This window comes from Papio anubis, chromosome 2 (genome assembly GCF_008728515.1).
Source record: "Papio anubis isolate 15944 chromosome 2, Panubis1.0, whole genome shotgun sequence".
NCBI classification, from domain to species: domain Eukaryota; kingdom Metazoa; phylum Chordata; class Mammalia; order Primates; family Cercopithecidae; genus Papio; species Papio anubis.
In genome coordinates, this window is record NC_044977.1 from 68,701,650 (window position 1) to 68,728,302 (window position 26,653).

At 40.5% G+C, this 26,653-nt stretch overlaps 1 protein-coding gene across 6 annotated transcripts in view; it reads left to right on the plus strand.

Moving 5' to 3' along the window:
- Positions 1 to 26,653, plus strand: part of FOXP1 (forkhead box P1) — a 631,238-nt gene that overhangs the window by 219,885 nt on the left and 384,700 nt on the right. For 5 of the 6 annotated variants that reach the window (XM_003894193.5, XM_017954274.3, XM_009200346.4 and 2 more), the window contains one exon: positions 6,173 to 6,267. The exons of the other annotated variant lie outside the window; for it this stretch is intronic. The gene's annotated coding sequence lies outside the window, so the exon portion shown is untranslated. The remainder of the gene's footprint in view (positions 1 to 6,172; positions 6,268 to 26,653) is intronic. 6 annotated transcript variants of the gene reach the window in all.

Here is a 26,653-nt window from a genome sequence, read left to right on the forward strand (position 1 = left end):
TCTCTATGTGGGCGCATGGGCCCTTGGAAAGGTGGCATGACTTAGGGGAAAGAACCAGGCATGGGGTGAGTGAGTGGAAGCTGAGCCTGCCAGCACTCATCTCTTAACCCTTTGGCAAATTAAGGCAATTACCCTTACCATCAGTAATCCATCCCTGGCAGTCAGATATCCTGAGTGAAAATGCTGCCCAGAGTCTATTTCCCATTATTTTACGTAGGACAAATTTTAATGTATTATGTGTCAATGTGCAAAACCCCCAATCAATGTTCTGAAGCAGAAGTTGGCAAATCCAGCCCACTGCCAGTTTGTGTAAATAAAGTTTTGCTAGAACACAACAACACCCACTTGTTTACATATGATTACTTTTCTACTATAATACCTGAGTAGTTGCAATAGAGAACTTGTGGCACCAAAGTCTAAAATATCCACTAAGTGTTCCTTTACACAAAAAGTTTACCAACTCTTTTCTAAAATATGACTAAAAGATAGGAACTTGTCTTATGTGTACACAGCTATCATGTTAAGGATGTAAAAATGTTTAAAACATTAGTTACTCAACAATTAATATGATCTCAACATGCATTTGTTTTGTTTGAAATGTGACTTCTTTTTTAATTATGAAGAACGTCTGAGACACATCACTTTTGTGGCTGGGTTTTCAAAACCTCTAGGGAAGTTTCTGATATTCTACCAATTGTACTGCAGTGTGACGCTTAACCTTCACCCATTTCTTTAAAAATGTTACATTAAATTTGAAGGCTGTGATAGGATTTTTTATTTTATAATAGCAGCAGACAAAACTGTTTTATTTAGAAATAAATAAAACCTGTATTTTCTGTAAAGTTTGGATATTAAAAGCCAATTCAGCAACAACAATAAAAGGCATTCAACTAGGAAACTGTCAACTGGATCAATATTCTGTGGCATTTGGTTTTATTTCACTTCTTAGAAGCTCAGTATTCTCATCTGTAAAACGGGAATCAAACTTCCTTACTGGGCTATGTGAAGGTTAGGTAAGGAAAGCCCTGCCTGACACATTTTGGAAATACATTAGCTGTTGGTTCCCTTTCCTTTTACTACCCTTAGCTGTGTTAGAGGAGCAAATAATCACAACTATGAAATATTTTCAGAAAATTTTCCAAATTGACACAGCTTCTGCGTACTTACGGTTACCTGGAGACCCAAGTAAAAGCCAGGGAGAAATTGGAAAGATCCGTGTATTTGGGTAAGAGATACTAGCAGCTGTAACCAACATTCCAAAATTTGAAATTTTTGAAATTAGCCGGGCGTGGTGGCACGCGCCTGTAGTCCCAGCTGCTCGGGAGCTTAACTCAGTGCAGTTTAATTCATGAGTACCTCACAGTCTAGTGCTGGTTGAGGGGGACAGGAGTGGTGGTGGCTCTGCTCCATGTGGTCTTTCAGGGACCCAGGCAAATTCCATCCAGTGACTCCACTATCCCCAGGAAGTAGGAGTTCTTCACTGGATCTCTGGGCCCACAGTCCAGGGAAGAAAGCAGTCATTAAGCATGGTTCCAGAGGCTTCAGGATCTGAATGAAAGTAGTGTATACCCACTTCCATCTGTTTGGTTAGAACTCAGTCATCAGGCCCCACCTAACTACAAGGGATGCTGGGAAATGCATTCCAGCTGTGTGTTCAGGAGAAAGAAATGGATTTGATGAACGTATAGCCAGTCTCTGCCACACACTGACCACATTTTCTTGTATTATTACAGAGGACAAATGCTTACCATACATAAACTGCCCAGAGGTGCTGATAATCTGAGAACCTGTCTCCAACAAGTCCCCTGGGAAGGGCAGCATTCAGAGACAGTCATGCTGGTTTGGAACAATTTATCTACATACTTGTTTAAATATATTTTAAAAATTAGCCTGCACTCTGAATCTGCTTCCCACATGTTGTGTGCCATTTAGGCATTTTGGCGTTCTAAAATTACAGATCTATCTCAGAGTGAGTAAGTTTAGGAATACATACTTAAGAAGTGTTGCATGCAATGACATTTTCCTTCCCAAAGTGATCTACATGAACTCATATTTATTTTGCTATTTTATAAAATCAGAAGTTGTACACAATATTGAGTAGAATTCTTTATCCGTGATGGCAGATAGAACATCTGTTGAAATACTACCACTGTTATTTATTTCGAATTGCACATTTTACAATGAACTATATCAGAAGCATTTTCAATTTTTTAACACCTTTAATAGATCTAAGCCCACCTTTTTTTGAAAGTTATTCATTTTAAATCATGATTATATGAATATTTTAGGATTATAATCACCCTAAAATGAAGGACAAAATTTATCATACTAAAATAGAAATTTAATTTAAAGTACAAAGAACTTGATTGCAAGGTTTAGTAGATTAGAAACAAGACATCAAAGAGGATATTAAAAAACACTTTTTAAAACACCCTCAGCAGTATAGTTTTACAGTAGTTTTCAAAAAAATACAACAGCATTTATTAATGTTTGTGAAGATCATATTATAGACAAATCAAAGATCAAACTTTTGTAAGGTTCAAAAAACACATATAAGCAAATTTTGGTCATTTCCTGGAAAAAACTAACTTTAAATATATTCATCCAGGCCAGGCATGGTGGCTCATGCCTGTAGTCCCAGCACTTTGGGAGACAAAGGCAGGCGGATTGCTTGAGTCCAGGAGTTTGAGACCAGCCTGGCAGCACGGTGAAACACTGTCTCTACAAAAATTAGCCCAACATAATGACACCTGCCTGTAGTCTCAGCTACCTGGGAGGCCTGAGGTGGGAGGATGGCTTGAGCTTGGGAGGTTGAGGCTGCAAAGAGCAGAGATCATGCCACTGCAATGCAGCCTGAGCAACAGAGTGAGACCCTGTCTCAAAAAAGTAAACAATAGGGCTGGGTATGGTGACTCATGCCTGTAATCCTGGCACTTTGGGAGGCTGAGGCAGGTGGATCACAAGTTCAGGAGATCCACACCATCCTGGCTAACACGACAAAACCCCACCTCTACTAAAAATACGAAAAATTAGCCAGGCATTGTGGTGGGCACCTGTAGTCCCAGGTGCTTGGGAGGTTGAGGCAGGAGAATCGCTTGAACCTGGGAGGTGGAGGTTGCAGTGAGCCGAGATCACACCACTGCACTCCAGCCTGGTGACAGAGCGAGACTCCATCTCAAAAATAAATAAATAAACGAATAAATAATAAAACACAAATTTTCATTCAGTATCATACAGTTAGTGATGTTTGTTTGAGATGGAAGCTGCTCTTGGCCGTATTGTGATCCAGGGGCCTTGGTCAAAAGTCAGACTGGTCTACAGACATGTGTAATTGAAAATACTCCTCTCACTGTTCTTGGTACTCCATGGCATTTCCCACTACCTGTCACTTTGTCCTTGACAATATATGAGGCAGAAAACAAGTTGCATGGACCAGGTTGGTTTTCCAGTCAGCTGTTCCTTATTTTTCTCCGGTGCTTCTTTGTTACATTAGAGTTCAAATTTACTATTCATGAAACACATTTTAATCAGTGACCATATCAGACAAATGGAAGCTAAGCGCTGGTTAGTATGTTGAAAATAAACATGAGGGCTCTCATTAATGTCGCTGTCTGAGTAATTAGTTGAGCATCCAGTCCTGAGCAGCCGTGAAAGCAGACCGGCTTCTCACTGGAACGACACGCTGACAGCCCCGTCTTGGAGAATGGTCATTAGTGTGCCCTGCCATCAATGTCATGTTACTGTGTCAAATTAGTTAGTGTCCCCTTAGGAGAGAAGCCGGACCTACAAATTATCCTCCCACATCCCTTGGAAACTGTGTTTGCCAAACCTGCGATCGAGTGTGAGCAAATTATTAACACGGCTCATAAATTAACTAGTTTACAGGCTTATAACATTTTACAAGTAGATAATAAAGGGGAGAAAAGTTTTCCAATTGCATTGCCCTGACGTGAGGCTGTGATCTGCCGACTTTTCCTTAAGGAGTCCACAGCTCATAGTTTTTCGTTAAGAGACCAAACACATGGGGTGTCAGAACAAATGTTTGGAAATGTAGAATCTAAAAGGCAGCCAGTGTAAATCCATTGAAAACAATATAATTAACTTCATTATCTCATTGCTCTGATAAGTCGATGACAATGGTCGTCTTTCTTTTAGTGGCAGTTGCTCATTAATGAGTTCACCAATTAAGTTTGAACGATTACAGCCTTTACCAACTGAAATTATCTTAAAAACATTTTTGATGCGTTCTTATCATACTCTTAAGCTCCCTTGCTCAAGAGGGAAAATGCCCACACAGTACATTAAACTCACATAAGAATGAAGATTCTGAAGTCATGATATATTTGGCAGTTCATGCACAGTAGACACCAGATACCTAGAAAACATAGTGTGGACAAATCTGGCCTGAGTTTATCTCATATCTAGAAGAGACACCCACTGGGAACACCATCTCTTAACTCTCTTCTGAGTTCTGGTAGGCAGACAACCCACATAGTTTCCGGAGACAGGTGACTATTCAAATCGTAAAACTTCATGCATCTCCTTTTTAGTTTCAACTTCTCCATCTGAGTAGGTTAAAAACATGTAAATTCACAAAGTGTTGCCTGAATTTTCTATTGAAAGAGAACACTGCACACAGACACACATGTACGTGCCCCGAAAGCTCAGGCTTTCTACCCATTCTGTAGTTCCATTTTTTTCTGTATTAGTGAGAGTCCTTTATTTAATCTTGAGGGCCATATACATGGCATTATTATCTCAAGGATCTATGCAAAAAAGACCTGGCATGTGAAACCTTGCTACTGACAGCTATTCACAAAAACTTTCTGAAAGTGCTTGAGGATGAGTTGACTTATCTGTCAGCAACTTCAACTTACTTGGAATTGGATTTGGTAAATATTCTACTAATAACCTAACCAAGCGATGAAAGCTTTGCAGTCTCAGCACATGAACAGAGTGACTGTTTCCATGAGAAGGCTGTGTCACAATCTCCTGCATTTGAAATGCAACTGAAAAAAAAGAGTTGCTAACTGTGGCAAGTAAGATTTTCTGTTTGGCTGGCAGGAGAGAGCTTGTATGTTTTGCTAGCGGGGTGCCTGTGTCCATGTATGTACTTATTTCCTCCTGTCTCTTCTACTGGGTGCATTGAGACAGGCTGAAAGATCAAAACTCATAGCAAAATTATCATTTGGACCTATGGATCGTCTTTTTCTTATTTCTCAGGATGTGTTAGCACTGTAATTGTGAGAATTTATCTTCAGAAATAAGAAATTATAAGCCAAGCATGGTGGCTCATGCCTGTAATCCCAACACTTTGGGAGGCCAAGACGGGTGGATCATTTGAGGTCACGAGTTTGAGACCAGCCTGGCCAACATGGTGAAACCCTGTCTCTACTAAAAGTACAAAAATTAGCCAGACATGATGGTGGACACCTGTAATCCCAGCTACTCGGGAGGCTGTGGCAGGAGAATCTCTTGAACCTGGGAGGTGGAGGTTGCAGTGAGCCGAGATTGTGCTACTGCACTCCTCTAGCCTTGGCGATAGAGCAAGACTCTATCTGGAAAAAAAAATAGGAAGAAAGAAAATTTACTGGGAGTGGCACACACCTGTAATTGCAGCACTTTGTAGGCTGAGGCAGGAGTATCACTTGAGCTCAGGAGTTTGAGACTAGCCGGCCTACTAAAATTTAGCCTATCTACTAAAATTCCAAAATTATTTGGGCATGGTGGTGCACACCTGTAGTTCAAGTTACTTGGGAGCACTTGAGTCTGGGAAGTTGAGGCTGCAGTGAGCCCTGAATGTGCCACTGCACTCCAGCCTGGATGACAGAGCGAGACCCTGTCTCAGAAAAAAGAAAAGAAAAGAAATAGAAATTACGGTATGGAAGATAAAGGAAATTAACTTCCTAAGTGGATGTCATTGCCTTCAAGAGTGACAGGTTTACTCACCTACATAACATTTTGCATCCTCCTCCTGTAATTCAGATTGTGAGCTAGGTCGAATGCCGATTCTAGAAGGCAAAGGATAAAATAGATGCTTAGATATGTGATTGTATACTGAAGATAAATGTGGTGTGTAAATGAGGGATACCAAAGGCTCGTGTGTCTATGTTGCTTTTGAAGCATCACCATTTGCCCCTTCACTTAACCTCTTCTTTTCTTTTGCTTTCAGCTTCCCTCTGTGTATTGCAGTCCTGTGGCATTATGCATGCCCCCTCCCAGTGACCCCAGGCTTTTTATGGCTGTGAGACACGTTAAATTTTCAGGGTAAGTGACAGACACCACTGATGCTGTATACCACCTAAAAATTGCCATCTACCTTCGCAGGGGACCCAGCGGTCGATATAGTAATCCTGCAGAAGATAATGGCCTTTCTAATTATCAGGCCCTGATTCTGAAGCTAGCAGGCATTTGAATGCTGCTACCCCCCATGATAGCTTTATGGTTTTCAAGAATAGGGTTCATAACTTGGATCATATTTGTGGGAAGGGGACCTAATGCAGGGGTTGGTAAAATTTGTAAGAGACCAGATAGCAAATATTGTCATCCTCATGAGCCATACAGTCTTTTCCAACTAGCCAACTCTGCCTTTAGAGCACAAAAGCAGCTATAGATAATATACAAGCAAATGGGTGTCACTCTGCTCCAGAGAGACTTCATTTACAAAAACAGACAGTAAGCTATATTTGGCCTGAAGACTATAGTAGGCTGTCCCTCGATCTGATGCATCAAAAAGGGACATTTGACCTGTAAACCTGACACCTCGCTGGGTACCACTCCATCTGACCTTGAGCAAACCATTTATCTGCGAGAAACAGGAATAAAAAAATATACCTGCCCTTACTACCTTGAAAGATGGTGTTGTAAGGATGAAACAAGATATAATGCACGTGAAAGCACTTTGAAAATTTCGAAACTCCTTACGAATGTGATGATTGGCTCTACAGTCATTCCAGTTCACCTTGTGGAGTATGACTTCTTCACCTTTTTAATCACATTGGGCTTTCATGAGCGAAATGAGTGTGGGGGAAAGCTCTCTTATTTTCTGAGTAATGTGGTTTGTCTGTACATTCCTTCTATTTTACAATTGATGGATAAGCTGTTGAAATGTCTTTTTTTTTTTAGTATCAAATATGGATGAAGGGATATACGGGTAGATTATGGTAGGCTAAAGATCAAATGCCAATGAAGAGCGATTAAATTTCCTTTAATCATCAGAATCTGAGAGTGCTGTAAGATCTCACCTTTAATATAGGCCTTAATAAATAATAATGCTTGGGATGCCTACAAGTATGTTTGAATTTCACAAGTCTTGCATGTCAAAACAGAGAGACAGGCTCAGCAAATATGCTTCCCTGGGCTAGCAATACTAATTAAGAAGGAAAGTCATACTTAAACAAACAGCTTTGGGAATAGAGGGTTAATCAGAATCCCAATTCATGAATTTTCTAGTTGTTTTTTTTTTTCCCCTCAGAGAAAATTGTAGTGTCATCTTTAGATATGTTTTCATATCATTATATTAGTTAAGAATTGTTTTCTAATAAGAGAGATATAACTACATGAGTAGAAACAATTATTTAAGTATTCTGTCATAACATCCAGGAAGAGCAGTTTGTGTCTTCTTTCTGCTCTGCTTATTCAAGTGTGTTCCTTCGTCTTCAAGGTCACAGGGTGGCTGCTGGCTCTCAGGCCATTGCCTCTACATCCTGAAAGGAAGAGACAAAGAGTAGTTTTCCCGGCTGAGGCAGGCCTTTTTAAAGTACTTTCCCTGCAGCCTTATCCAATGATGCCTGCTTATATCCTATTAGCCACCCCTAACTATAAGGGTATCTGGGAAATGCAATCCTTAGACTTGAACAATTTGATGTCCCAGGTAAATTCTGTGTTCTAGTACTAAGAAAAGGTGACTGCTTATTGAGCAACCATTGTGGTTACTTATACGAAATCATGCTGTCAATTTTGCTTACATGTTTAATTTTTATTTATTTTCTATGAATGCCTTTTGTTGACTGTGCCTTGTTTGAATTTTACATGTTAGAATTTTAGCCTGTTTAATTCTCAGCAGAGATACAGCTCAGTAAATATTTTAGGACCGTAATATTCTTACTGAACGTGCCATGGCAAATCTGAGAAATAAATTTCTTTATTAAGAGAGCTATAAAGCAAAATTTAAACTCTTGAATATGCTCGTCTAGTGGGTTTTCCTTCCTGTGGATGTAAGATTTCCTTAAGGCTTGAGTATTAGCATGAGGTCTTAGCAGCATGCACTCACAACCAATTCTGTTCCCCCTATAAGGGCAGGAGACATTGCTGACAGCTTTCCACTGTCCCTCTGTACTTATGCAGACTCAAGGCCAGGACAGAACTCTCCACCCTACATTTCTGTGATTTGTTGCTCCCTGTATCTGTGCTGAAAGGTTACCATGGGAGTGGGGTGCACGGGAGAAGTAAGCCACTCCTGTCCAAATTTTCTGTCCCAAATTGGCCTGTACATGATTCTTTTGAAACTTTTTATCCCATAAAATGAATAGAATGAGACTTCCCTATGCTTTGTATTAATAATACATTCTCTGCCTATACTGGCCTGTGATGAGTAGTCATAAAACTTAGGGTAATGGATGCATTCACAGACACTCATTGAATGCCTGCTGTGGATACAGGGTAACAGCATGGTTAAGAGTTTCTGCTTTGAAATTAGATCGGCTTAGACTCAGATTCCACCTTTTCCACTTCCTGGCTGAACAACCCTGGGCAAGTTACTTAACCTTTCTGTGCCATGGCCTCCTTATCCGGAAAAGGGGATAAAAATAGAAGCCAGCTCACAAAGAGTTAGAGAGGTGATGCTTGTAAAGAGCTTAGCACAGATCCTGGTACATCATAAATTCCAGCATTGTGCTAGGCACCCCAGGTGGAAATCACTGTCTCTGACAAGCTTCTACCATCCGGTTGCTGGTTCACTGGTCGTCGTTTTACTGATAGATGATGCATGTTTCGCAGTCCATTGCACCTCACCTGATATTCCCTTGTAAATGCAAGTAGAGCCTTGGGAGCTTGTCCTCATGCACATCTTCAAGGACACGTGCAGCTATGTATACAGCTGCTGTAGCCCTGTTAGCAGAGCTTAGGTCTCTGGGTCCTGTTTTGAGGATTTCCCCTGAGAAGCATGCAGTTCTTTTTTTATTCCTTTTTTTTTTTTTTTTTAACTTAGTCAGACGATGGGCCTGCCTCGCAAGCAGAATTCACTAACTGCTTTCAAGTTGGTATTGCTGATGATAATCTGAAACTGTAGGGTTTCGCTCGTGCAGGCTGATGCTACATGATGTCAATCTTCTGCCACCTCATCCCCCATCCCTGCCTCTGTGCTGACTCGGCAAAGCAGGTCCTGGTCCCCCACAGATCTTGAAAATGGCCCTCAAAGAACTGCGTCATCTGCACACAGAAGCTGCCACAGGTCCGTGGCAAAGAATGTCAGCAGTACTCATGGATGACTCCATTGGTGACTTGTACCCAGATTGAAAAACAGTGCCAACCATGTGACCCTGGCTGTCCCTTGAGTTTTTGAGCCCTGTTCTGTGAGACGGATAAGAATCACACCACCTATAATAACAAACCTGCAGCGCTAATTCATTGACATTGACACCATAATCACAGAATTGATGGTTTTGGGGGGACAGACCCCAGCCTATAGTAGTACTTATCAGGGATCTGCCTGACACAGGCTTTGCTTCCGTCATGTTCACTGTGTGGAGATGGTGGCTAAAGATCTTGCATGTTCAAGAGACTTTTGGAAACTTTGAGCTTTTGCCACGTAGTTTCCAATATTTTATTTAAACCCCATTACTCTTCTCAGATGCCATAAAAACTCCCTTGCCTCCAAACTACGGGATACCTTCAGTCCTTCTCATCCCTTAGTGTTCAGTTCAAAAATCAACCCCTTGGACATGCCTTTGCTGACCACCCACATGAAAGGGGACATGCCCTTTATTATTTTTCTTGATCCAAACCTCTTGTTTGTTCCATATGTTACAGCCCTGTCCCTTCATGAATTCACCTGTTTATCAGGTAATAAGCAAGAAGTAGGTCTTATTCAGTGTGGCTTCTCCATGGCTAGCAGTGCCTAACATGTGGTAGGTATGCATGTTGTCAGTATTTGTTGAATCAGTCAAAGTCTGGGGATTTCCCTGTGAATTTCTGTATTTTTATGGCACCTACGAGGACTGTATCCAGTTGAGGGAGTAAGAGAAGGAACAAAGTTACACACATCACCTTTATTGTAGGAATAGAATACAGATCTTGGATTTTCTCTGGAAAGTTCCCACTATGTACTGCATACTCTGCGTGTCCCATCCAGAAGGGGTTATACATTATCTTCCCCATGAAGACAGAATCATTTGCCATTTGAGCCTGAAGGATATGATGGGTGGTACAAATTGATTAAGGATGTTGGGATCCAAGCCCAAACCCCAACACTCTCATTCATTGGCTCTTTTTTTGGACAGATTATTTTCTCTCTCTAAGACTCAGTTTACTTCCCTAGGGCAGGGGTAATAGCATCACCTAGCCACTGAGCTATTGTGAGGATTAAATTAGATGGTATGTGGAAAGCACTTTGCACAGGGTCTGGATGAGAATAACAGTGCTGTTGATTTAAGGGTGTCCGCAAAGGCTCTGGGGACCTCCACTGATAAAACTCATCTTGTGATTTCTTGTGATGTTCATTTTAGAGGTGACAAAGATGGCAAAGAACCTTGATTCCCGATTATATTTGCTCATGTTTCATGTGCTGAATTAACTTTTAAAAGTACAAAATAAGCAAGCAGTGAGATAGTCTGTTTTATATTTGTTGTTGACGCGTTGACTGTTGGATATTCGTAACCTGTCTCAGGTAACATGCTAGAAACCTCAAGCGCTGCAGTGACTCAGTGTTTGGAGCCTGACCCATATCCAGAAAACCATGGAAATTGAGAGTTTGGGGTGCTGCAGTGTCTGTATGCCTTCTTGCTGGGGATATGTTTTGCCTTTAAGTTAATCAGAGCTGGCCTTACAATAGAGGGCATCTTAAATTTCCTGTAAATTCTCTTCTCTCTCTCTCTTATTTTTTTTATTTTTATTTTTTTCTGGAGTTGGAGTCTTGCTGTGTCACCCAGGCTGGAGTGCAGTGGTGCCATCTCAGCTCACCACGACCTCCGCTCCTGGCTTCAAGCGATTCTGCTGCCTCAGCCTCCCTAGTAGCTGGGACTACAGGCCCAGCTACTTTTTGTATTTTTAGTAGAGGCGGGGTTTTGCCTTGCTGGCCAGGCTGACCTTGTGATCCACACATCTCAGCCTCCCAAAGTGCTGGGATTACAGGTGTGAGCCACCGCACCCAGCCCAATTCTCTTCTCCTTTTTTTTAAAAAATATATGCTTGATATCATCTGTCCTGAAAATTCACATAACTTCTCTTTTGATAGAAAACCAAAGTCTATGTAGTCTGAAAGGAGTTAGATATAAATATCTTTCATTGTTAACACCGATTTCTTCCACCTGCTTGAAGATGATCTATTACTTTTGCTATGTTATTCCACCATGTCAGTGGTTGACATTTGTTGTTCATTGTGAATTTTTTATGTAAAAGCTGAAGCAGAGAGAGGGACCTGTCTCACTCTGTATCACGTGACTTTCTGGTGGAAAAGAATGAAATCTGTCAAATCATATACTCTTATTTATACGACTTAATGGAGTAACTGGGGTAATCTAGGAAATTAAAATAGCCATTTCTTTTCTTAATTCATAACGTGTGCTCTTGCAACCTAAAAATAAAAGGACATGATTAAAATATAGTTTAAGGCATCAAACATGGTTACTAATATCCTTTTAGGAAAGGAAAAGATGAAATCCAGTAAGTTTCAATCAAACTAAGTGAATAAATCAGAAAAATGCATTGGTTAGACTCATGATAACCCTCAGAGTGGCTAACACCCAGATTTTTTTGCATCTCTAAAAATATATAACACCCCTGTTGCCAAATATCACTTCAGAAACTAAAATAATAATTCATGAAAGGGGAAACAGATCTGTGTAATATGAGACTTGATCAGGCAGTTTACACGGGATGCTTGAGGGTCTTGTGCTGCCCTCTTCTCAATACCCTGGTGCCTGAGGAGCAGTGGGGAAGATTAGGAGCTTTCTGAGGGTTTTTTCTTTAATGTTTTGAAATTTTGCTGCATTGTCTGAGTCCAGTTTGGTTCAGCAGTCTCTCAGTGCCAGATGACTCTGGTTAAGATGCTCTGGGGCTGAATTTCTCAATGCCAGCTTTCCCAGGGGATCAGTAAAGGTTTTGCCCTGGGTATTCCAACCAGGAGAACCTGTGTCCTGTCTTTGTCCACATCTGTCCCCAGTCGTTCATTAATGGTAACACAAAATAGTCTCCCACTCCTGACTCACTTCCTAAACATGGCAGTTTCTTTGGGATTCTACTCCTAGAATAATTGGTGCTTAGACCTTCTTAGGTTTATCTACATGTATGTACCTAGAGGAACTTGCGTTTCATGCTATCACCAATATTCTGCATGCTTAAAAAGTAGGGAGAGGCGGAAGTGGAATTTCCTAAACTCATGAAATATCTAATCCTAAAAAATCTCAATAAACAGCAGTTGTTTAAGAGAAACAGTCTAGCTTGTGAAAGGTCTACCCTGTAATAGCTACCTTTACTGTCTGTGTGCCAGACTTGACTCTAAACCTTCGATATTTATTAACTCACAATAACTCTGAAGTAATCATCATTCTAAAAATTCATTTTACAGGTGAGGAAGCTGAAGAATAGTGAGTTAAATGACTCACCCAGAACCCTCTGTTTATATGGAGCAAAGCTAGGATTTAAACCTAGAAACTCCTTCCCATCATACCCTGTTTTTTTTTTTGTTGTTGTTGTTGTTGTTGTTTTAAGATGGTGTCTCGCTCTGTCGCCCAGGCTGGAGTTGGAGTGCAGTGGTGTGGTCTCGGCTCACTGCAACCTCCACCTCCCTGGTTCCAGCGATTCTCCTGCCTCAGCCTCCCAAGTAGCTGGGACTACAGATGCATGCCACCATGCCTGGCTAATTTTTGTACTTTTGGTAGAGATGGTTTTGCTATGGTGGCCACGCTGGTCTCAAACTCCTGACCTCAGGTGATCCACCTCAGCCTCCCAAAGTGCTGAGATTACAGGTGTGAGCGACCACACCCAGCCGTACCCTGGTTCTTAATCACTGTGCCACGCGGTCTTCCTCATGCACACATATTTTTGGGGTGTTGATGTGCAGGCATTATTTTGTTTTCACATAAAGTTTTCACTCTGGGACTGCATGTGGAGCCGTTATACCTCAGTGCTATCTAATAGGCCCTAGTTGATCTTACTAGACTTCTTCAAATACTTTCTTTTTGCTAACACAGGAGCTATGGGAAATAAAAGTATGTCCCAATTTGATTAGGAACAAGGACAACCACTTAATTGCCATTCTTCTATCTCCAGTTGGATGTGCCTGTTAAGACATTTTCTCTAGATCTTTGAGTCATTTTTCTCTGGGACATTATTCTAATTAACCTCATCTCTGTAGCCCTCATTTTACTTCATATTAGCCTCTGACCAGCTAATAATTGATTTGTTCTGCTCAATCACCTGTGTGAAAAGCGAGAGGGTCTCCCTCCCAAAGCTTCGGTCCTGTACCTGGGCATTTTCCCAGCAAGCAGGTTCAGAATGTTCTTTTAGTTCTTGGAAACATTCACCTGGAAGGCTTTTTATTTACCAGGGTGAATCTGGGGTACTGAAAGGTAACATTGGCTGACAGAGTAGAAGACCTTTGGTTACTTAGTCGGTAGAATTATAGGTTTATAAACTGTATGCCAAGGACTTTGACCTTCAAATATTAGTAAAATATTAGGCTTGATGAAATGTATAAATGCCAGTTTCAAGAGACCACAAATAAGCAATTTTGACTTAAAAGGTTTGTAGTATTCATATTGCCTTGTTAACACAAAGAGTAGACAGCCCACTTCTAAAGTGTCAGTGCCTTAAAATACTGAGCTCACCATATTTTAGGTCTTTTAGGTTCTGAGTGACCAGCTTAGTCATAAAGGGGAATTAATTGGCTCATAATGTTGAAAAGTCGGATTGTGGAACTAGCTCCAGGGAAATCTGGAGCGGGCGGTTCCGATCATGCCATTAAGTCTTAGTGGCAGTCTCCTGGCCGTGCTGTGTGCTCCTTGTTGGATTCATTCATGGAGGTGATTCCCTGGTTGTGGCAGGATAACCTTTCATGAGTCTGTTTTTGTAGCAACTCCAGCAGAAAAGATCTTTTCTTAAGAGTTCTAGCAGCTGTCACAGAGTCGGGATCTTCCTGCTTCTGTGATTGGTCTGGTGTGTGCCACATGCCTTTTGCTGAAACACTCACTGGAGCTGGAGCAGGAGTGAGTTGGGGGAGGTGGGAGGTCCTGCTTGGCCTGGGATGGCTCATGTGTCCATCTCTAAAGGCATGGGTGGCCTTTGACCTACACAAAACAATGGGAAGTAGGTGAAAAGAGTGCTGGTTTCAGAAGAAAGGGACAGAATTCTGGGAAAGTGAACTATGTTTATGTACCACGTCGGGTACTATACTTGATACACAGCAAATACACAGAATTATAGGGTGGAAGGAACCTTTAAATACCATGTGGTTCCGCTAACCCACAACTGAATGTCATCTATGGGAGTTTTCCCAGAAAGTTGTCTGCCTAATGCTTGACATCTTCGATGACATTTATTACCTCGAAAGTGGGCTGTGCCTCAGAAATGCTACCATGCCTCTGTCCTCGAAGAGTCTAGAGTTCATTCATTGCCTGCCTGCCTTCTATTCATTCTTTTCTCCAACCATCCACCTACCATCTGCCACAGTTTGTGGTCCTAAGGCAAGATGCTTGATTTTCACATACTTATATGTGCAAGGTAGACAGAAAAGTCAATTATAGTATGGTGGTAGAGAAGCTACAAGAATACTGGTGGATTGTGCGTTTTGATTGGGGAGGGAATTGGAGAAGGGAGATTGGAGGCCATCATAGCAGGAATGATGCCTCAGAGGATGAATAGGAGTTGCCAAGTAGCCAAGGGAAAGATGGTCTTATTGGTGGACTTAGTAGGATTAAACCCTATATTATACTCAGACTTGCTTTCGAATGACCCAGGAAAATGGGCTTATAAAATAACTTAGCCCCGTCAAAATGCATATGTCTTTTAGGTCACATAAAAAATGTAAGTGGTGGAAATAATATCCTAACGATGAAACATTTTTGTACAGGTGAGCCATCTGACATCTTCCAAGTCACCCCTATTTCCTATTTCTTAATAATGCATAATAAGTGAATGGATGAAACCCCCTTGGGAAAAATGTCAGTGAGTTAAATTACAGAATTTTAGCAATCACTTCCCTAACAATTTTGAAAGGATCGGATATTATTTGTTTATTCATACATTCTTGGGAGCAACGGAATATTTTGAACCCCAGTTTTCTCATCTGGTGCCTGAGGATAAAAATAGTACCTCCCGAATAAATATATCCCTCTATAGGGATATAGAGAATAAATATCTGGAGCATGTGAAACACCAAACATGGTTCTATCACCTGGTAAGCCCTCAATCAATATTACTTGTTATCAAAGGGTATCTATGATTTTTATACCTCATCGGTTGTCAAAGGCTTAAAATTTAGTTACATCCATTTAGCTAGTTGATATAAATGTTTTTCCATGTGCCCTGGATGGAATATATTTTTTATTTTTGCATGTTACTTACACCTTAAAAATTAAAGATATTAAAGATGGTGAGATTTAGCAAAAAACTTTAATTTCACATGCTTTTAATGCTTCCCTGAATTAATAATTTTCATGTCCATCATATTTTCTCCTTGGCCCACAATTCATCCCATATTTGGATCTTGGCAAATGATGACTTGGTTAATTAGGCAGTCTGTTAACTCTGATTACTAAGTTATAACAGATCAGTGTAGAAGCATCACTGTGCAATTTGGATTAAAAGGCTCTTCATTTTATCAAAACAAATTTACATTTATGGGTAGCTATGTTGAAGTGCATTATGTTAAAATGATGCATTTCATAAGGAACATTTAAAAAGGATAAAAAATTATTTCCTCCTACTAAGTTATTTTTTTATTATGACATTCATCACATTATCTTTCACTAGGAATATACATAAAAGCTTGGAATTTTCTTTTAAGGCTTGGAAATTATAGCTGAGTTAATACCTTGATTATACAAATATGGTGGATGCATTGCATTTTTATTTAAGCATAATTTAGTGTAGTGGCACATTGCTATATTCCAGTTCTGACCACAGTGGCCTCTGATGTTGGAGTTACTTATAAAAATGAAACTTGACTGTGTTGGGGCAGAATTAGTGGGCTACATTAGGCTGGCTTTGTTTTTTGTTTTTGTTTTTGTTTTTTTGTGAGACAGAGTCTCGCTCTGTCGCCCAGGCTGGAGTGCAGTGGTGTGATCTTGGCTCACTGCAAGCTCCGCCTCCCGGGTTCACGCCATTCTCCTACCTCAGCCTCCCGAGTAGCTGGGACTACAGGCGCCCGCCACCGCGCCCAGCTAATTTTTTGTATTTTTAGTAGAGATGGGGTTTCACCGTGGTCTCGATCTCCTGACCTTGTGATCCGCCTGCCTCGGCCTCCCAAAGTGCTGGGATTACAGGCGTGAGCCACCGCGCCCGGCCGCTGGCTTTGTTTTTATAGCTGAAGGCATTGATGGTTATTAAATAGACTGCAGCCTCTGTAGTCCAGTCTCTTGTCTAATGGTTCATCACTTAAGGGAAGTTGGGGTGTCAGAAACTTGCTTGCTGCTTCTGTGTTCATCTCTGCCTACCTTCTTTCCTTTCTTAGCACACATAACAGTTAGCATTGTGGAAGGCGAACAAACAAACACAGAGTAATTTTCCAGACTCAGTGAACCTTAAAACCTGTGTAAATTATCCCTCAAGATTCTGTCTAGTATCAATAACATTCTAATGATAGCACCTCCCCCTTTACTCCCCCCTCTGCTCAACACACACACACCTGTGTGTACATACACTTATACACACATGCATGTGCGTGCATACACACACACACACACGTTGAACACAGCAGCTGGCACCGGAGAGGTGTTTAATAGGTACTGGTTGAAGACTAGTGGGTGGAAAAGATGAAACACCAACAGCCTCCCACTCCAGGCTTCTAAGCTGCTCTTAGCCTGGTCCAACATCTGGGACCCTGTTTGATATTACAACTGTTGGAATAAGTGGAGTTGATGAATTTAGTATTTATTCTTTCAATAAGCTTACTGAAGTCTGGTCGTTATGAATTGCTGTGCTCTAGTTCTATGGGAAATAGATAAAGAGAGAAAATACAGTAGTTTCCCCTTATCCATGGTTTTACTTTCTGTGATTTCAGTTACCCGCAGTCAACGATGGTCTGAAAATAAGTGAGTGCTGTACAAGAAAATAGAGAGAGACCACATTCACATAACTTCTATTACAGCATTGTTAAAATTGTCCTGTTATTCATTATCATTAACCTCTTACTGTGGCTAATTTATAAATTAAACTTTTTCACAGCTGTGCATGTATAGGAATAAGCATAATGTGCATAGGGTTCAGTACTAACTGTGGTTTTGGGCATCCACTGGGGTTCTTGGAACGTATCCCTGTGTATAAGGAGGGACAACTCTGTTTTTATTTTTTTGAGACAGAGTTTTGCTCTTGTTGCCGGGCTGGAGTGCAGTGACATGATCTCCGCCTACTGCAACCTCCACCTCCCATGTTCGAGCGATTCTCTTGCCTCAGCCCTCCGAGTAGCTGGAATTACAGGCATGGGTCACCACCCCTGGCTAATTTTGTATATTTAGTGGAGACGGGGTTTCTCCATGTTGGTCGGGCTGGTCTCGAACTCCCAACCTCAGGTGATCCGCCCACCTTGGCTTCCCAAAGTGGCTGGGATTACAGGCATGAGCCACCTTGCCCGGCAGACTGTGTTCTTTACATTCAGCAAACTTAGTATCTTGTTTATTGATGATATTGACATGACCCTAGGCCAGAAATAGTAAACCTTAGTTCTTCACTTTTATTCAGTACTAGCATGTAGTTTATGCAAAACCAGCTTTTCTAAATCTAGAAGGCTCTTCTAATATTGAAGGTAGAGGCAGAAGTTTGTTTAAGTCAGAATGGAAGTGGAAGTTTTTATGAACTTGATTGTTTTATCTTAATTAGGAACATTTAATAATAATTATGGATGACTCTCATTTTGGAGCAGGTGTGGCTGGTTGTTCAAAGGTAAAGTGATGTTTTGAACTGTAATTTGACGGATCTGAATGACAGTCAGTCTGAATAATTCAGCTTCCTGCTAGCTTCTCTACCACCCCATTCTTTCCTAGAGAAAGAACCAAATAAGGAATTTTTAAAAACCCAAACCATTCTGGATTCTGTTAATTCTTATAGTTACTTTCAAAGGAGCAGTTTGAGAGAGAGATGTGGCCTAGGACATTTATATGTGACGTAAAGCTTTCAACCCATTAGAACATTCATTTTTTTTTTTTTTGAGAAGGAGTCTTGCTCTGTTGCCAGGCTGGAGTGCAATGGTGTGATCTTGGCTCACTGCAACCTCCGTGTGCCGGGTTCAAGTGATTCTCCTGCCTCAGCAGGAGAGGGCGCGCCACCACACCCAGCTAATTTTTGTATTTGTAGTAGAGACGGATTTCACCCTGTTGGCCAGGGTAGTCTCTATCTCTTGACCTCATGATCCACCTGCCACTTTCTCATTAATTTTTTTAATGGGGCTTTAGTTGCCTAAATAATATGTGTATTATAATAAAGTCTTGCTAATACAGCAAGAGAACCCTCTGGAAAACAAGTGCCTAAGGAATGAGATAAGAATTGAAGTCTGCTTGGGTTTTCAAGCATCCCTTGAGATGGAAAAGTCTTACCCCACATCCGTGGTCCTCAAGAAGCTGTAAAGGCAACATTAGAAAACTTTCTCGATTAAGTGCTTCCTTAATGAATAGGTCCGTGGATAGAAGCAAGCCGACTTATTATAAGGTTGGATACTATTACTGTGTGGTTGTATTAATTAAATTTATTCCTTTAAAATAACCTTGGATGAAAACAACCACCTTTTCTGTGGTCATGGTTAGCAGATGTTTACCGTAATTCTTTGCTCAGTGAAAAAAATGCCTCTTCCACCCAACAAAAACAGCCACGTTTGCTTGGCTAAATCAAAACTTTGGCGTTTGGGTCTTACTTTATATATCATGGCTCCAGTCACACAACCTTTCCAAGTGTGAGGCTTAGATCACCAACTCCAACATCTGCAGGAGAGCTTTGCTCACAGTGATCTATTATGTGAGTACTTAATTCTTATACTGTTCTTGGCGTTCGCCCTTCCTCATTGAAACCAATATCCTATATGTACCCTGCTCTTTGTTTTTCTTACATAAGCATGCTAGCCCCCTCCCAAATTTTTAAAGCTTTCACCTAGGCCTATGGCCATTTTTGTGAGGATTTTGATCATAGAAATAAAGTCAAAGTTTGCCTTCTCAGTCTGAGAGTTCAGTTTTTCTTCGGCTCTCTCTGAAATGCCAAGCCTCTCCTTTCCTTATATTTTGTGCTTGAAAAGCACTTTTTCTCATTATGTATTGGGCCTACTTAACCACCTCACTCCTCTTTTTTTTTTTTTTTTTTTTTAACAAAAACTAAGTGATTTCAAATCTATAGCCTATAGGTAATCCCTGCCCACACCTGCCATTCACGGTTCTAATAGGTATTTCAGGACCAGCTCCCCCATCTGCACTGAATTTCTGCACTGAAGAATGCCGCCTGCTCTCAGCAGTGCTGAAAGGAAATACAACAGCAGAACTTTGCTTTTCTTGGGAAGCTCCTCTCTTTGGAATGGAGAACTCTGGGTGGCTCTTCTTATTTTGTTTTCATCGCCAAAATAAGCAGGGATCTTGCATAACACCAGGGTAGGAAAAAAGAAGTAATTTTAAGGGAAACATATGTTCATGTTGAGAAAAAGGCAGTTAGAACTGGACAAAGGATAGTGGCCCACAAAGCTAAAGGCATCTTTTCAATTCAGGTAGGAAACGAGGTTTTGATCATTTGGTATATATATGTGTGTGTGTGTATATATACATACATATATATATACACATATATATTTGAGACAGAGTCTCAGTCTGTCGCTGAGACTGGAGTGCAGTGGCACAATATTGGCTCACTACAACCTCCGCCTCCCGGGTTCAAGCGATCCTCCTGCCTCAGCCTCCCAAGTAGCTGGGACTACAGGCATGTGCCACCACACCCAGCTAATTTTGGTATTTTTAGTAGAGACAGGATTTCACCATGTTGGCCAGTATGATCTCGATCTCCTAACTTGGTGATCCGCCTGCCTCGGCCTCCCAAAGTACTGGCATTACAGGCGTGAGCCACCACACCCAGCCTTTTTTGGTATATTTTATAAAATGAAAAATAAGTTGCTTCCCTGTATCCCCAAATCTTTTCTTTGATCCAATTACAAATAGATCTTGGGAAACCAAGGCTTATAAACTAGCTAGTTGATATATGTGGTATAGAATGTATCTAGTTCTGTATTTGTTAAATTATTTTCCTATGATCTTAGCACTAAGTAATGTCCTTGGAAATCATTTCATTTAAGATGCCTGCCCTAATCTGAAGTCAAAGCTGAAATAATCCAAATATGATTTTTTTTTAAATTGAGACGGACTCTTGCTCTTTCGCCCAGGTTGGACTGCAATGGCATGATCTCGGTTCAAGTGATTCTTGTGCCTCAGCCTCCCGAGCAGCTGGACCACAGGTGCATGCCACTACGCCCAGCTAATTTTTTAAATACTTTTAGTAGAGAGGGGGTTGCGCCATGTTGATCAGTCTGGTCTCGAACTCCTGACCTCAGGTGATCTGCCCGCCTTGACCTCCCAAAGTGCTGGGATTACAGGCGTGAGCCACAATACCTAGCTTCAAATATGATTCTTATTTGGTTTGATTTTTGGAGAAGAGAAGTCCAGGTATTAAAATGGACTAAAGATATCTACTTTAGCTGTTTGGCTGATTAGTGGACATATTATTTGTCCTTTTAACTGATTCCAAATTATGTCTGTTGATAGAAACAGCAGACACTTTAGTGTTTCACACTGTTTATGGGTGGCAGGTTTTGAAAATGCAGCTAATTTGCAAAATGACAGAAGAAGAATAGAAAAAAAGATAGCAAAAATTCCTTAGGTTAATGTTTTCCATTCACCTGTTCTCAAAGTATGAAAATTTTAGGGTTAGGGGAAACCCCAGCAGAGTTCTTCTTTCCTCATTGTAAATTAAACACTTGTATCCTTAAAACGTAGCTGTGAAGGAGGGAAGGTGCTGGAACATTCTCAGTACTGATGTGTGTATGCAGTGCCAGAACCAGAGAGATGGCGGATGGATGGACTCTCACACAACTGGTTGAGGGCAAGGGTCAACAGGACTGTGGGATAGTGCCCAGATGGGAAGGCCTTGGTTGTGTGTGGAACTGTTTCTATGTGTAGTTCTTTCTTGCATGTATAAAAATTACATCCAAACAGAGATCTATTTAAGACCAATGAAAAAACCCAGCTCTTAAAAAGTCCTGCTTTCCTTAGTGTTGACACCAGTAGGTTTGGAAACTGTGACAGGGTAGATCCGGGCTTGCATGTAATCTGTTTGATTCAGAAAATCTAACTGAAGGCCAAGCATGGTGGCTCAATGCTTGTAATCCCAGCACGTTGGGAGACTGAGGTGGGCGGATCACTTAAGGTCAGGAGTTCAAGACCAGTCTGCCCAAATTTGGTGAAATCCCATCTCTACAAAAATTAGCCAGGTGTGGTGGTGCACACCTGTAGTCTTAGAGGCAGGAAAATTGCTTGAACCCAGGAGGCTGCGGTTGCAGTGAGCTGAGATCTCTCCACTGCACTCCAGCCTGGGTGACAGAGTGAGACTCCATCTCAAAAAAAAAAAAAAAAAAAAAAAAATCTAATTGAAATTTAAAAACTCATAATAGGGAGAAGAAAAAGAACTCACTTACCTTCCCCGTCCCCGAAACCCAACAAAAAAGGACACAAAGCCATTTGAAGTCTAAGATTATTATTAGATATTGGTGTAAGGTCCAGCTATTTTATTTAGTTCACTCCTTTCTCTCCTAGAGGCCTCAAAGGGCATTGTCAGTAGCACCTGAGTCATTTCACTGTTGGAAACACTAAGAAAAAAAATCCGTGTATGCACATAAGAAGAGGAATTTTGAGTTACATTTCCTTTCAGTCCTTAGAGTGGGCTACATTCTGTTGTTTTTCTAGTGTTTTTGTACTTTGGGATGAAACTATAAATGGTGGCAGATGCCATCTCTATGGTAGTGAGAACTAGGAAGGACCTCGGGGAAAGTGTCAGAGCAAACTGGAAATCCCAGAAGTTTTAATAATTATAATCTGGCCGTTTGTTCTGTGTGACAGCTACTTTCATAAGCAATGTACTACTAGCACCATCTTACTGAGTTCTTACAAGTACTATGAAGTAGCTCCTCCTATCACCTTCATGTTACAGATGAATAAACTGAGGCTCAGAGGGATTGCCTGTTATTAAATTGCCTAGGTTTACAGAAGAAGTAACCCAAACTGAATACGATCTGTCATTTAGTTAACTGTAATGTGTCAATGCTAATTTCCTGGTTCTGATACTGTATACAGCTGTATAAGACGTCATCATTGGGGAAAACTGGGTGAAGGATATATGGGTATTGTATTATTTTTGTAACTTCTTGCGGTCTATAATTATTTCAAATTTTAAAAAAAGAAAGAGGTAGATTTTACACTTCGATCAAGGTCTGTTTTTTATTTTTATTTTTATTTTTATTTTTGTTTTTTTTTTTTGAGACGGAGTCTCTCTCTGTCACCCAGGCTGGAGTGCAATGGCAGGATCTCAGCTCACTGCAGCCTCCACCTCCCGGGTTTAAGCAGTTCTCCTGTCTCAGCCTCCCAAGTAGCTGGGACTACAGGAGCCTGCCATCACGACCAGCTAATTTTTGTGTTTTTAGTAGAGATGGGATTTCACCTTGTTAGTCAGGCTGGTCTCGAACTCCTGATCAGGCTGGTCTCGAACTCCCGACCTCAGGTGATCCATCTGCCTCAGCCTCCCAAAATGCTGGGATCACCGCGTCCGGCCTGTTTGCTTTTATAATCCAGATTTTTCACTGCTTTGCCTTCTTAGATCATTTGACTAGGAATAATGTGGTCTCTGTTCCACTATCTTTATAGGGTTCGAGTTTTCAGGTCTCCCAGAGCACATCTCATGGTTTCCTATAAGTCCCTGGTGATTTTAGGAATAAAGATTCATCCTTGATTTATGAAATGATTTGTAAAATAGATTGTAATTAATTCCTGATGTGTACATGGAACCTCATGTGGACATCTAGAAAAGAGAATGGCAGTAGTAACCCAAAGATTTAGTAGTTTGCAGCATGTAAATCTGATAAGCCGCAAAAAAGTTTAATTCATAAGACTAGTTATTTATGTCGCAGAAAAAAACATGAGATTCAAATTCAGAAGCCTATGTTTTAAAGCTGTACTTTTGGCTAACTTGTTATGTGATCTCAGTTTCCTCACTTAGGAAATCATTGAGAAGCGACTCATGCATGTTCTACCAAAAGTTTCCATGGATAAATAACTTTGAAACATTCCAGATAATACAACTTCAAACCTTTGTCTTTACTGAGTAAAAATGATTGCTGTAGAAGTTGTTCAGTCTTATGACTGGAGAGTTAAGCTCTAGGATATGTTGGTGGATTTGTTAATCAGTTCATTAAATCCTCGTAAGATTTTATTTCAAATCTTTCTTTTTTTTTTTTCTTTTCGTTTGAGATGGAGTCTCGCTCTGTCACCCAGGCTGGAATGCAGTGGCGTGATCTCAGCTCACAGCAACCTCCGCCTCCTGGGTTCAAGCGATTCTCCTGCTTCAGCCTCCCGAGTAACTGGGATTACAGGCTGGTCGAACTCCTGACCTCAGGTGATCCACCCGCCTCTGCCTTCCAAAGTACTAGGATTACAGGCATGAGCCACCACGCCTTGCCTCTTCTTTTTTAATGTAGGTGTTTACAGCTATAAATTTCCCTCTGAGTACTGCTTTACCTGTACCTCGTAAGTTTTACTATGTCTTCATTTTCATTCATCTCAAAGTATTTTCTAATCTCCTTTGATTCTTTGTTTATATAGGAGTGTGTAGTTTAATCTCCCCTTGTTTATGGATTTCCCACATTTTTCTGTTATTGATTTCTAATTTCATTTCTTTGTAATTGGATAACATACTTTTAAATTTACTGAGCCATGTTTTATGGTTCAGAATATGGTATATCCTGGAGAGTGTCCTTGAGAAGAGTGTATATTCTGTTGTCATTAGGTGGAAGTTGCTATGGATGGATGTCTGTTAGGACTGGTTGGTTCCTAGTGTTGTTCCTGCCTTCTGTGTCCTTGCTGATCTTCTGCTTCATTCTATCCAGGATTGGTAGAGTGTTGAAGTCTCCAGCTGTTATTCTGGAGTTGTCTATTTCTCCTGTCAGCTCTGTCAGTTTTGCTTCATATATTTTGGGGTTCTGTTTTTAGGTGAAGATTTTCTCAAAGCAAAAGAAAACTCTTCTTATGTTACCCACTCTCAGAACTTCATTAAGCTTTGGGGTTTAAGAATTAAAACACTCTCTGAAAAAGTTTAGTTTTATAGTGGCTTCCTGACATTGATGGAGACATTTAGGCCATATTTACACAGGTAAAGAGAGATGAGAGATTGGTGGTTTTATTTAATCAGTATATTAATTTTTTTTTATTGTGGGCAGCTGGTAGGGTCCAGTTGAGGCCAAACCAACATTAACTTCAGTAGCAGATGGCAGGGAGCTTTGATTTACCCAAATCATTGTTTCATCTTTACTATTCACTTACTCTGTGTAGACATGGGCTAACTCAATACAAACATGTTCCATGGGAAAAATATGCTTTTTATTTTTTTTAACAAATAAGAATAAAATGCAATTTTCTTGTTGTTAAATCTATGACTCCATAGCCTTTTCTGTGTGGAGGCCACGTGGCAAACTCCAGGTGCATCTGTCATACAGAAATTGCTTTTCCCCCCAAAATACAGAAATGTGAAATAAACCAATTTGGGCACAAGTAGTGTATGCTAGATTTACTTAGTATCTGTCGAACGTCTCCATACACTCAATGCATTAGGGCAAATCAAAGAGTTAGAACTGCCTAGTTTCTGCACAAATACATATATAGTTTCTACTTAGACACTGATGCTACTGATTGATTATTTTTGCTAACAAAGCTATGGCGAAACACTTAATTCTTTTCAGCAGTATTGTAAATTTGTTCTAGACATATGTCAGTGGGAAAATAGGGGGGCAGGGGATTATCTATGCAAGCACGTGTGCACATACACAGGTACATACACATACGCATCAAGAGATACTTCCTCACTGAAAGATGTTTAAAAGGGTATTTATCTTTGACATGAAATAATTCTTCAGCCTTTTTATTATTGTTAAACATATTTGGGTGTTTATCTATGAGCAATAAAATAGTTTAGCCACGACTTTATTATATTCACTATGAATGAAACATGGTTTTTCAGAAGAGATTTTACATGTATGTTAAAGTCATTTTCTTGTCATTTATGTGAATGGTCCATAGATTCGATTGCTAGTGGAAGAAACCATGTGATTCCGTATCTTAACTTTCTCTCAGAGAGGAATTATTGTCTTTGTCATTTTGTTTCAATGTGCGACCTCCCTACCTGCTGGGCTTCCCAACAGCCGTCAGCTAACTACTCTCGTACCATACTGCTACCAGCATTCCTGGTTCACAAATATGAAGTAAACAGAAAACCTTGCTAATTTGAGCCCAGTAGGAACCTTAACACTGTAAGGAGTGACTAATTTTGAAAGCAGAGAGGCATCTCTTACAAAATTAGAGCCCAATTTTTTAATGATCTTAAATAACTAATTGAGAGTAAGAATGGTACTTAAGAAAGAGTGAGACACTGACACGTTGAAGAGTTACAACAGGGAGAGGAGACTCCTCCAGGAGCCCTAGTAATTACACAGTCTTCCTTCGTTGCCACCGATGCTAATCTGAGCGTGGGAATGATAATGTACCTTAGAGGACAGGTTTGTGGTTGAAATGTGCTTGATAGATTTTGACAAATTAAACAGTGGTAAAGATGTTTGGAAGTTATCCAGGTCCTTACCATTATTTATGTCAGTGAACTAGAAATCAGTGGTTAATTTGCAGTTCTTATAATTTTTATGATACTTGTGTTGTTGTAAATTTAGCTGTGTGCGGCATCAACTCAGCAGGATACATTTTATGTTGTCAGCTACCTTTTGACATCATAATAGATTTCATTTGCCAAATCCTTCTCGATAGAATAAAATGTAAAAGAGAGCTGAACAGAACATTTGGATCATATCCAGACACTAGTAAACATATGACGGACTTTCTGAGATCAAAAGGCTCAGATATGGAATAGGGGGAGAAATTAGACCCTTTTGGTGGCTGTTTTTCTTTTTCTTCTTTTTGCCCTTAAACCATCCTAGTGTTCTTTGCTACAT